The sequence below is a fragment of the Littorina saxatilis genome, linkage group LG16, assembly GCF_037325665.1.
Source record: "Littorina saxatilis isolate snail1 linkage group LG16, US_GU_Lsax_2.0, whole genome shotgun sequence".
Classification (NCBI taxonomy): domain Eukaryota; kingdom Metazoa; phylum Mollusca; class Gastropoda; order Littorinimorpha; family Littorinidae; genus Littorina; species Littorina saxatilis.
Genome location: NC_090260.1, coordinates 42,973,475 through 42,986,797, shown reverse-complemented (window position 1 = coordinate 42,986,797; position 13,323 = coordinate 42,973,475). Strand labels below are relative to the sequence as shown.

Genomic DNA, 13,323 nt, shown 5'->3' with positions numbered 1-13,323 from the left:
GTGCGTGTGAATGTGTGTGTGCATGAGTTTGTGTGTATGTTTGTGTGTGTATATGTGTTTGTTTGTAAAGGTGTGTGTGTCCGTCTGTCTATGTGCGTATATATTTGTTTGTTTGCTTAACGCCCAGCCGACCACGAAGGGCCATAATTATCAGGGCGGTGCTGCTTTGAGATATAACGTGCGCCACACACAAGGCAGAAGTCGCAGCACAGGCTTCATGTCTCACCCAGTCACATTATTTTGACACCGGACCAACCAGTCCTAGCATGCACTAACCCCATAATGCCAGACGCCAGGCGGAGCAGCCACTAGATTGCCAATTTTAAAGTCTTAGGTATGACCCGGCCTGGGTTCTAACCCACGACCTCCCTATCACGGGGCGGACGCCTTACCACTAGGCCAACCGTGTATGTGCGTATGAGTGTGTGTTTTGTGTGTATGAGATTTGTGTGAGTCAATGTGTGTGTGTGTGTGTGTGCGTGCGTATGTACATGTTATGTGTGTGTGTGTGTGTGTCTGTATAAGAGAGAGAGAGAGTGGGTGGGTGGGTGGGTGTTTGTGCGTGTGCGTAAGTGTACATGTGTGTGTGTATATGTGTTTGTTTGTAAAGGTGTGTATATGTCCGTCTGTCTATATCTGCGTATGGGGGTGTGTTTTGTGTGTATGAAGTGTGTGTGAGAGAGTGAGTGAGTGCGTGTGAGGGAGTGTGTATGTGTGTACGTGTGTAACTTGGGGTATGTGTGGGTGTGTGTGTGTGTTTGAGAGAGAGAGAGAGAGAGAGAGAGAGAGAGAGAGAGAGAGAGAGAGAGAGAGAGAGAGAGAGAGAGAGAGAGAGAGATGTTTGTCTTTCGCTGGGGTATGCAGTGCCTTGGCGTTGCACATCTACTTAATTTGTAAAGGTGTGTATGTCCGTCTGTCTATATGTGCGTATGGGGGTGTGTTTTGTGTGTACAGTGAAGTGTATGTGAGAGAGTGAGTGAGTGCGTGTGAGTGAGTGTGTACGTGTGTAACTTGGGTGTGTGTGTGTGTGTGTGTGTGTGTGTGTGTGTGTGTGTGTTCGTGTGTGTGTGTGTTTGAGAGAGAGAGAGAGAGAGAGAGAGAGAGAGAGAGAGAGAGAGGTTTGTCTTTCGCTGGGGTATGCAGTGCCTTGGCGTTGCACATCTACTTAATCCCAGCGAAGCTGGAGGTATCCCGTGAACGCTATACTGTAATCGATTTGAGAAATGTGCACACCGAATAATACATGATAAAGAAGGATTCGTTGTGCCCGGCTACGTGCCACAGTTGGAGATGGAAGTTCACCAAAAATGGGGACCATACTAACAAAAATACGGTGGGTAAAATAGGCGCCCCCATTTTTTCAGCAAACGCCACCCCAGGCCGCTTTGGACGGGTAGAAATTCCGTAGTTTCCAAGTCTATGGATAAAGCTCGCGTAAGAAGAATACGTCACGGTCGAAAGTCTTTTACGTCAATTAATGCATCATGACGTCATGCCTCCCTGTGGTCTTTCTCTCTCGCGCAGTGTGTGTGTTTGTGTTCATTTTGTGCACATGTGTTAGTGTTACAGTGTGTGTCACTGTGTGTGTGTGTGTGGTGTGTGTGTGTATTTGTGTGTGTGTGTGTGTGTGTGCGCGCACGCGTGCATGAGTCTGTACTCGTATGTGTGTGGTGTGTGTGTATGTGTGTGTGTGTGTGTGTGCGTGCGTGCGCACGCCGCGTGCATGAGTCTGTACTCGTGTGTGTGTATGATGTGTGTGGGCATAAGTGTATGTGTGTGCGTGTATGTGTGTGCGTGTATGTGTGTTTGTTTGTAAAGGTGTGCATGTCCGTCTGTCCATATGTGCGTATGGGTGTGTGTTTTGTGTGTATGAAGTTTTTTGTTAGAGAGTGAGTGAGTGCGTGTGAGTGAGTGTGTGTGTGTGTGTGTGTGTGTGTGTGACTTGGTGTGTGTGTGTGTGTTTGAGAGAGAGAGAGAGAGTGTGTGTGTGGTGTGTGTGTATGTGTGTGTGTGTGTGTGCATGAGTTTGTGTGTATGTTTGTGTGTGTATGAGTGTGTATATGTGTTTGTTTGTAAAGGTGTGTGTGTCCGACTGTCTATGTGCGTATTTGTTTGTTTGTTTGCTCAACGCCCAGCCGACCACGAAGGGTCATATCAGGGCGGTGCTGCTTTGACATATAACGTGCGCCACACACAAGACAGAAGTCGCAGCACAGGCTTCATGTCTCACCCAGTCACATTATTCTGACACCGGACCAACCCTATAATGCCAGACGCCAGGCGGAGCAGCCACTAGATTGCCAATTTTAAAGTCTTAGGTATGACCCGGCCGGGGTTCGAACCCACGGCCTGCCGATCACGGGGCGGACGCCTTACCACTAGGCCAACCGTGCCGGTCTGTGTGCTTATAAGTGTGTGTTATGTGTGTATGAGATTTGTGTCAGTCAATGTGTGTGTGTGTGTGTGTGTGTGCGTGCGTATGTACAGTGTGTGTGTGTGGGTGTTTGTTTGTTTGTTTGCTTAACGCCCAGCCGACCACGAAGAACCATATCAGGGCGGTGCTGCTTTGACATATGCGTGCGCCACACACAAGACAGAAGTCGCAGCACAGGCTTCATGTCTCACCCAGTCACATTATTCTGACACCGGACCAACCGGAGTGTGTGTGTGTGTGTGTGTGTGAATGTGTGTGTGCATGAGTTTGTGTGTATGTTTGTGTGTGTATGAGTGTGTATATGTGTTTGTAAAGGTGTGTGTGTCCGTCTGTCTATGTGCGTATTTGTTTGTTTGTTTCCATAATTATCAGGGGGGTGCTGCTTTGAGATATAACGTGCGCCACACAAAAGGCAGAAGTCGCAGCACAGGCTTCATGTCTCACCCAGTCACATTATTCTGACACCGGACCAACCAGTCCTAGCATGCACTAACCCCATAATGCCAGCCGCCAGGCGGAGCACCCACTAGATTGCCAATTTTAAAGTCTTAGGTATGACCCGGCCTGGGTTCTAACCCACGACCTCCCGATCACGGGGCGGACGCCTTATCACTAGGCCAACCGTGTATGTGCGTATGAGTGTGTGTATTGTGTGTATGATATTTGTGTGAGTCAATGTGTGTGTGTGTGTGTGTGTGTCTGTGGGTGTGTGCGTGCGTACATGCGTGCGTATGTACATGTGTATGTGTGTGTGTTTGTGTGGGTGTGTGTCTGTTTGGATAAGAGATAAAGAGAGAGAGAGAGAAAGAGAGAGAGAGAGAGAGAGAGTGGGTGGGTTGGTTTGTGTTTGTGCGTGTGCGTAAGTGTATGTGTGTGTGTATGTGTGTTTGTTTGTAAAGGTGTGTATGTCCGTCTGTCTATATGTGCGTATGGGGGTGTGTTTTGTGTGTACAGTGAAGTGTGTGTGAGAGAGTGAGTGAGTGCGTGTGAGTGAGTGTGTATGTGTGTACGTGTGTACGTGTGTAACTTGGGTGTGTGTGTGTGTGTGTGTGTGTGTGTTCGTTCGTGTGTGTTCGTGTGTGTGTGTGTTTGAGAGAGAGAGAGAGAGAGAGAGAGAGAGAGAGAGAGAGAGAGAGAGAGAGAGAGAGAGAGAGAGAGAGAGAGAGAGAGAGAGAGAGAGAGAGAGAGAGAGAGAGAGAGAGAGAGAGAGAGAGAGAGAGAGAGAGAGAGAGAGAGAGAGAGAGAGAGAGAGAGAGGGGTTTGTCTTTCGCTGGGGTATGCAGTGCCTTGGCGTTGCACATCTACTTAATTTAAAATTATTATCCCAGCGAAGCTGGAGGTATCCCGTGAACGCTATACTGTAATCGATTTGAGAAATGTGCATACCGAATAATACATGATAAAGAAGGATTCTTTGTGCCCGAAAATGCGCCACAGTTGGAGATGGAAGTTCACCAAAAATTGGGACCATACTAACAAAAATACGGTGGGTAAAATTGGCGCCCCCATTTTTTGAGCAAACGCCACCCAAGGCCGCTTTGGACGGGTAGAAATTCCGTAGTTTCCAAGTCTATGGATAAAGCTCGCGTAAGAAGAATACGTCACGGTCGAAAGTCTGACGTCAATTAATGCATCATGACGTCATGCCTCCCTGTAGTCTTTCTCTCTCGCGCGGTGTGTGTGTTTGTGTTCATTTTGTGCACATGTGTTAGTGTTACTGTTTGTGTGTGTGTGTGTGTGTGTGTATTTGTGTGTGTGTGCGCACACGCGTGCATGAGTCTGTACTCGTGTGTGTGTGTGTGTGTTGTGTGTGTGTGTGTGTGTGTGTGTGTATTTGTGTGTGCGCACGCGTGCATGAGTCTGTACTCGTGTGTGTGTGAGTGTGTGGTGTGTGTGTGTGTGTGTGTGTGTGTGTGTATTTGTGTGTGTGTGTGTGTGTGTGTGTGTGAGTGTGTGTGTGGTGTGTGTGTGTGTGTGTATTTGTGTGTGCGCACGCGTGCATGAGTCTGTACTCGTGTGTGTGTGAGTGTGTGTGTGGTGTGTGTGTGTGTGTGTATATTTTTGTGTGTGTGTGTGTGTGTGCGCGCACGCGTGCATGAGTCTGTACTCGTGTGTGTGTGTGTGTGTGTGTGTGTGTGTGTATTTGTGTGTGTGTGCACGCGTGCATGAGTCTGTACTCGTGTGTGTGTGAGTGTGTGTGGGGTGTGTGTGTGTGTGTGTGTATTTGTGTGTGTGTGTGCGCGCACGCGTGCATGAGTCTGTACTCGTGTGTGTGTGTGAGGTGTGTGTGTGTGTGTGCATACGTGTATGTGTGTGCGTGTATGTGTGTTTGTTTGTAAAGGTGTGTATGTCTGTCTGTCCATATGTGCGTATGGGTGTGTGTTTTGTGTGTATGAAGTTTTTGTGAGAGAGTGAGTGAGTGCGTGTGAGTGAGTGTGTGTATGTGTGCGTGTGTGACTTGGGGGTGTGTGTGTGTGTGTGTGTGTGAGTGTGTGTGTGTGTTTGTGTGTGGGTGCGTGTGTGTGTGTGTGTGTGTGTGTGTGTTTGAGAGAGAGAGACAGAGACAGAGAGAGAGAGAGAGAGAGAGAGAGAGAGAGAGAGAGAGAGAGAGAGAGAGAGAGAGAGAGAGAGAGAGGTTTGTCTTTCGCTGGGGTATGCAGTGCCTTGGCGTTGCACATCTACTTAATTTAATTGTGTCTTTTACATGTAAGTGGATATTTTAAAATGTTCTTACATAAGTTTGACTATTAATGCTCTGCCAAAAAATGAAAATAAAATTTAAAACATGTGATGAACCTTTACTTTCCTACCAAATGTGACAGATTGACTGCAGCGAGTGGCCTGATCGTGCACACACACATTCAATTCACACAAAACAATTGATTCAGCAAAAATTGGGGCCACATTTACATCCAGTGCAATTTTTAAGGCTATGGTAATTTTTCAAGAAAGTACTGCAGTATACTATAGTAAACTGTAGTAAAAGTACTATAGTACAAAATCTACAGCAACAAAAGTACCACACTGTACTATAGTAAACTATAGTAAAAGTACTATAGTACAAATGTACCACGCCAAAAGTACCACGCTGTACTATAGTAAACTATAGTACAAGTACTATAGTACAAATGTACTACTACGGAAATACCACGCTGTACTACACTTTACTCTAGTAAACTAGAGTACGTGTACTCTAGTAAACTATAGTTTACTATAGTATATTATAGTATACTATAGTACATTTTGGCAAAAAAGTGCTCAAAATACTATAGTACATTTAACTGTACTATAGTTTACTATAGTATACTATAGTACATTTACCACAATGTACTATAGTACACACTAATGTATTGTACTATAGTACTTTTGTACTATAGTTTACTATAGTACTAGTACTATAGTAAACTATGGTACACCATAGTACAATTCAATGTACCATAGTACTTGTACTATAGTAAACTATAGTATACCATAGTACAATTCAATGTACCATAGTACTTGTACTATAGTAAACTATAGTATACCATAGTACTTTTACTATAGTATACTATAGTACATAGTGTGGTACTTTTTTACTTGGGTTCTCTTCTGTTGTTAATTACACATCATTTTATTACAGCTGTCAATTTCCAGACAAAACAACAGACCATTTAGCCAAATCCAATATTGGTCCGAGAGGGGACCAACTTTCTGTGCTTGCTGAGATCTAATTCCACACATTCACATGACTAAAGAACAATCAAATTATTGTGCCAATTCCAAAGAAGATGTACCGATAACAAAAGGTCTATTCTCACCTGGTCTACATCATCTCTGGACACGAAACACTACCTGGTTCACAACAGCATTCGGTTCCAGGACATACAGCCAACACACACTCCATCACTCCAATTGGTACACACCAACACACACTTTTTCACTTCACAAATGCATCACAAATGCATAATTCATCCAAAGGCCGGCAAGGCTTGACATGTTCTTTCTCTGCCAGTCCAGGCCACAAGTGCGCGTTTGTTTCAACTTTGGCCGAGTTCATTACAACTTTTACTCATTTTAGTCGGGAAAAGGGGAAGGGGGAAGAGGGTCCTACATGACGCTGCTTGATTATGCGTCGCCACCCCAAACATTCTTTTATCAATACGATCTAAACTAATTTAACTTATTAAGAACAAAACTAAGCATTCCCCATTCAGGAATATTCAAACAAATGCATAGTCTGTGTGTTTTCATTCAAACCGAACACGCAGACGTAACCGATAGACACAAGCTGACACCCCTGTCTGTGAAATGACGAAACCCTAAAACCTACGTCATACCTACGTCATACCTACGATAACAGCCTACGACGCAATACAGGCGCTAGAAATTATAATTCTATTGACACAGTCACACAATGTCAATACAGATTTCTCTCACTCACCACATGTATCTCTTGTTTCAGCCAGGTATCGCTATGAGTGTCGACTGCAGTCTGTGTTTCTGGTGTCTGTATCTCTTGGTTCAGCCAAGTATCGCTGAAATTGTCGACTGCAGTCTGTTTTTCTGGTGTCTGTATCTCTTGTTTCAGCCAGGTATCACTATGAGTGTTAACTGCAGTGTGTGTTTCTGGTGTCTTTATCTCTTGTTTCAGCCAGGTATCGCTATGATAGTCAACCACAGTCTGTGTTTCTGGTGTCTGTATCTCTTGTTTCAGCAAGGTATCGCTATGAGTGTCGACTGCAGTCCGTGTTTCTGGTGTCTGTATCTCTTGTTTCAGCCAGGTATCACTGTGAGTGTTGACTGCAGGCTGTGTTTTTAGTGTCTGTATTTCTTGTTTCAGCCAAGTATGACTGCAATTGTCGACTGCAGTCTGTATTTCTGGTGTCTGAATCTCTGGTTTGAGCCAGGCATCGCTGTGCCCATTAACTGCAGCTTTTCCGTCCAATGACTGCACCGTGGGCATGGTAGCTGTGTTGACTGCAGCTTTTCCGACCAATGACTGTACTATAGTCATGGTAGCTGTGTTGACTGCAGCTTTTCCGTCCAATGACTGCACTGTAGGCATGGTAGCTGTGTTGACTGCAGCTTTTCTGTCCAATGACTGCACTGTGGGCATGGTAGCTGTGTTGACTGCAGCTTTTCCGACCAATGACTGCACTATAGTCATGGTAGCTGTGTTGACTGCAGCTTTTCCGTCCAATGACTGCACTGCAGTCATGGTAGCTGTTTTGACCTCCCTGTCCAGCACTGAAAGGAATGCAAGTGATATATAGGTGATGCAAATTAGTATCTACAGAGACTGTAGAGTACACAGAGACGCTTCTTACAGCGCTGAAAAATGAAACAGGAAGCCCTGTGGCGCCACCACACGGAAAAATGTAAAAACCTACTTTTGCTTTCCACAGCAGTAGCGATATCGTGCAACACAACCATAGCCGTACCATAAAGAAAACACAGTGGGGCATGGTCTTTGTGTGTGTGTGTGTATGTGTGTGTAACTGACTCAGAGAGAGAGAGAGAGAGAAAGAGAGAGAGAGAGAGAGAGAGAGAGAGAGAGAGAGAGAGAGAGAGAGAGAGAGAGAAAGAGAGAGAGAGAGAGAGAGAGAGCTTTCTGAACAAGAAAGAAGCAACTGATAAGAAATAAGACAATCATCAATCGATCAAGATTCTTTGTTGTTTAAGCTAGTTGCTGTATTTTACAGTTTTCCTTACATGATGATTTCTTAGCTCCGTGCAATTGACTACCCATATCAGTTTCGGGGTGCTGGGACGACGCAAAGTTGACTCAATGCCTTAGTTACCGATTTAACCGGGAACTATTTTGTTAACGATTTATTCCTGACAATATTTTTTCAGGCTTAACTGACCATGTATATACAGTGAGTATGTATTTGTATTTGACTAAAACACACAAAAATAACGACAGTTAGTTCATGAAAAGACACTGACTTGAATCATGTTTGCAAAACTACAGCGATGCAGCGGGTATTGCCTAAGTAAATTTGATTTAATTTTACTCTACACCATTTTCTGCGGTGTTTATATGGTCATTTAAAAAGGATGTTCACAAACCAAACATATTTTTTCATTCAATTACTTTTTGCAGCACTGTCAGCCGGACAGAACAGATGGTATGTTGATACAAACGTGATATAAACACAGTCGACAGTAGCCGCTATATAGGCTGGGAAGCGTTTGGATGTGTGCGAAGTAATTGCTATAAAATTCATTTTAGGTGCAGTTGATTCATTTCAGTGTGCCTGCACACATCTAATCGAGTTGGCCGGAAAAAAACCATGCGATGAGTCCGAAATATCGTACATTTTATTTTAGTTTTCGGAGCGACAGTTTTTCACAAGCTACCCAAGGAAACTATTCAATAACATCACACGATAGCTTAATCAGCATGGCGTAAGCAGTTTATTGGTCTCATCTATGTATAGATATATTTGTTTGTTTCCCAGGGGCGCATTTCACTGCTCGCATTATAATGATTGTTAGGCGATTGCAGATTCAGTCTTTGTCTATGTGCCTTGTGAAATTATGTCCATTGAGAACAACGTGGATCGTGCATGTGACTGTTAGGTAATAAGTTTTTTTCCATGTTCAGCTTCACCTACTTACGTTGCGTTTATTTATTACACCCCCGGTATAGGGGTGTGTATAGGATTCGGTCGATGTGTTTGTTTGTTTGTTTGTGTGTTTGTGTGTTTGTGTTCGCATATAGATCTCAAGAATGAACGGACCGATCGTCACCAAACTTGGTGAACAGGTTCTATACATTCCTGAGACGGTCCTTACAAAAATTGGGACCAGTCAAACACACGGTTAGGGAGTTATTGGTGGATTAAGATTCTACAAGGACTTATAGAGGGACATATTAATGGTCAAAGGGAAATAACCTCAGTTGGTGGCAATGAGAATGGTCAGGACGGGGGTGTTTTTCCTACCTCGGAGGAATTTCTTGTTAATCTGTGCATTTGTTAGTGGATACGTACATGTATTTCTTTCAAGGTTACCTAACATTATATCAGTGCAATAGGACAAGCAATCATTCAGCTCAGAAGGCCAAACACTGTTATTGCACCATTGCAGTTTGCACTTGGCGTGCAAATGCACCGATCATTCGGTTCACGGTTTCTGATCGATACCCTCAGCCACCTTGGCTGTAGCTGTTCTTACACAGAGGTACGGAAATTTGAACTGAATGCTGCCCAATCATATGGCATTGATCTCCCACCTACTACTGTGTATGCCTGCCTGTGCAGAAATCCCCGACGCAATGCAGTCTGTCACAGACGTTGCATTCCATTCTAGCGAGCAACAAACGCAGCACAAAGAGTTGAGCGTGGCAAGGCAGAAGCGAGATCACACAGACATTCAGCTGATCTTGAGATATCTGCTTGATAGGAACCCTTTCACTGTGGATACAGCCCTCCGATCCATTTCAAGCGGAAAAGAAGCTGAAGCTACTGTGAATGCAGAACAAGCAAAAGGCGTAGGAAACAAGATTCTGAGCAGCATGATCGGAAATAATGTTGTGGATTTCACCTTTAAAAAGAAGGATCAAGCTGTAACCATGGCTCTGAAAGCCAAGTCGTCCAATCTGCACGATGATCTAGTACATGTTCACTCCATGCTGTTGTTCCAGAGACTAGTGACAACTGTGAAGAACACCAACGGATGTCTTGAGGACGCCTTTGCCTTTGAGATGTGCAGTGTCCCAGCATCGCTGTTTGATTCGGGTGGTCTGCCAAGACAAGGTACCAAGGCTGCACTGGCAACTTATCTGGACTTCAACAAAGCAGGTAAATGGTGTTATTCCTGATGATGTAACATATGTCATCGATGGTGGCTTGCTGTTGCACCTTCTGCCCTGGTGCCGTGGTTCAACATACAACCAGCTTACTCCGAGTTACGCAGACTTTCTCATTCGTCATTTTGGCAAAGGAACTGTTGTTTTTGATGGATACAGCTGCGGACCTACCACCAAAGATGCAGCCCATTTGCGAAGAACAAGCAGAGCCAATACAGCATGTGCCATCACTTTTAAGGGTGACATGGTCCTGTGCGAACCAAAGGAGCGCTTCCTGACGAATCCAAACAACAAACAGCGGTTCATCAACCTCCTTAGTTCCCGTTTTTCACAGCACGGCTTTGACACTGTCCATACAACTGCTGATGCTGATAGGCTCGTCGTAAAGACTTCTCTGGAATTGGCAAGGAAGGGAAACGTGATTCTGGTTGGCGAGGACACCGATCTGCTCATCCTTCTGTCGTACCATCTTACGCCAGATCACTGCCCCGTCTTCTTCACATCAGTGAGATCATCGACAGCAAAATTAGCTGCAAAAGTGTGGGACATCAGAAAAGTCCACACTGTTCTTGGATCTCAAGTTTGTGAGAACATCCTGTTTGCGCACGCCTTTGGTGGATGCGATACAATTAGCAGTCCATTCGGGATTGGAAAACCAATGTGTTTAACGAAATTGACCCAGTCAACAGTGTTCGTGCAGCAGGCCCATGTCTTCAGCGCCAGTCCTTGCAGAGACACTTGTGACAGGGGAGGCTACCGCTCCTTTCACAGCAGACTCTGCACCCGAGTTGTTGGCCTTTAAAAGTCAACACCGGTGTATTGTAGAATTCTGTTTGTGATGGGGTCTGGTGGTTTCCGATTGTCTGTATGTTTGCATAACAGTTTTTATGGGGCTAAGAAATTAGCCCTAACATTTTCAATCCTGTTTGATTGCACTTCGCCTCCCGAGGTGATCGTAGTGTTTCGGCACTCGGTTACATCTGGTGCTTGCGAGCCGGGATGGGACTCGGCATGATATCTTCAGGTAATGGCATAATATGACCACTGAACATTTTCGTGCTGTTCCCATTCTGCGAACTTGGGATGGACAGTGGTCCCCCGGTTCGGAACTTCGGGACGAAGTTCATTCAAACGGGGGCGATTGTGACAGGGGAGGCTTCCGCTCCTTTCACAGCAGACTCTGCACCCGAGTTGTTGGCCTTTAAAAGTCAACACCGGTGTATTGTAGAATTCTGTTTGTGATGGGATCTGGTGGTTTCCGATTGTCTGTATGTTCATGGAAACCTTCGGGTTTGCATAACAGTTTTTATAGGGCTAAGAAATTAGCTCCAACATTTTCAATCCTGTTTGATTGCACTTCGCCTCCCGAGGTGATCGTAGTGTTTCGGCACTCGGTTACACACTGATGAGCTGATAGGAGCAGGAGAAAGGGCCTTTGTAGAACTCTATGGGGGGAAGGAAAGAGACACTTTGAACTTCCTCCGCTACATCAAGTACATGCAGAAAGTCTCTACATGTACCTCATCGTTTCAGCCCTGCAAACTCCCACCTACATCAGCAGCAGCTAAATTCCATTCCATGAGAACATACTTCCAGGTGCAAGAATGGATGCACTTGCATCAAGAACAGTTCCTCCTGGATCCGATGGACTGGGGATGGGAGATTGTTCAAGGCGCCATGCTTCCTATTCTCATTGACATTGCTGCTGCTTCTGGTGATCTACTCGATGTCATCCGATGCAATTGCAAGACAGAGTGTCGAACAGCAAGATGTTCATGCCGAAAACACGGCCTCGTGTGTACGTCTGGCTGTAGAGAGTGCAGAGGGGAGAGCTGTGCCAACACTGTGACCGAGGTTGCCTGTGTTGGTACATCAGACGATGAAGACGGGCTTTAGCGTAAGTACGAGGTCATGTTGAATAGAGTGTGCGTGTGCATGTTCACATGTGTAATGCAACAGTAACGGGTAAAGGAGGGAGAATATCAGCACAGTAATTGTCAACTCACATACCTGTCAAACGCGACTCGGGAGACGCGCCCTGTGAAACCACACCAAATGCGCTAGATTTGAGCTTCGGCTACGTTATTTCGCGCTAAATAAATGCAATTGAACCTATTTATCAACTGAATGTGCTTTTCTTACATACTATATGAGTGACATATGGCACATCCCTTAAAATAAGACATGTTATAGACGTGAGAGGTGAGGGACGGAGCATATTCGGAATACCGTTATTGCGCAGTTGTCATCATTCTTTAAAAGCTTCAAAAATATAGTTCGCATGGGAAAACGTTGGCCAACTCGGTTTTACCTGATCAATGGATGCATGTAGAGTACAAAAAGGGTGAAATAAATTTTATAGCAATTTGTTCACACAGGAGGTGAAATCTGATGAAATCTGCCTAGCCTAATACGCGAACTTCCTTGTGCGTCCGGGAGTTGCTCTTTTCCCGCGCGCTGGCGGCCGGTCTGACTTGCGCACCGCAGTGCAAAAAAGGATGTACTCTATAGTCTCTATGTACTCTATAGTCTATGGTATCTATTACAGTAATAAATCGAAAAATTAAAAAAAAAATTTCATTTAATTAATATACATGTACTTATCCAACTCACATATACAGGGTGGGCCATAAAAAGTGTCCACATTTAATTTGTTAATATTTTTCCTGTAAAGTGATATTTTCTTTTCTGTTTCAGATAGAATTTGAGACAAGTATCTTAGAATTCTTTTAAAGCCTGAATGGATCGCATTCCAGTACAGGAAAGGACCAAAATCGTTGAACTTTACTTTGCTACCAATTCTGTGGTTCTCGCCCAGCGCGCTTTTCGGAGAGAGTTCCCTGGCACACACTGTCCATGTGCGAGAACTGTGAAGCGCCTCGTGGATAAATTCAGGAACACTGGTAGTCTCGCAGATAACAATAAAGGACATAGTGGTCGACCATGTTCTGCTAGAAGTCTACCTAACATTGAAGCAGTAAGGGACCGTTTGCAGGAATCCCCACGAAAATCAACAAGGTGGCTGTCACAGGAAGTCGGTATCTCGAGGACATCTGTACGAAGGATCATACACAAAGACTTAGGATTGTTTCCG

The 13,323-nt window shown here is 44.8% G+C and overlaps 1 long non-coding RNA gene across 1 annotated transcript in view; it reads right to left on the bottom strand.

Annotated features, from left to right (window-relative positions):
* LOC138949675 (uncharacterized) overlaps window positions 1-13,323 on the bottom strand; it is a 349,293-nt gene that overhangs the window by 190,533 nt on the left and 145,437 nt on the right. The gene's annotated exons all lie outside the window — the stretch shown is intronic.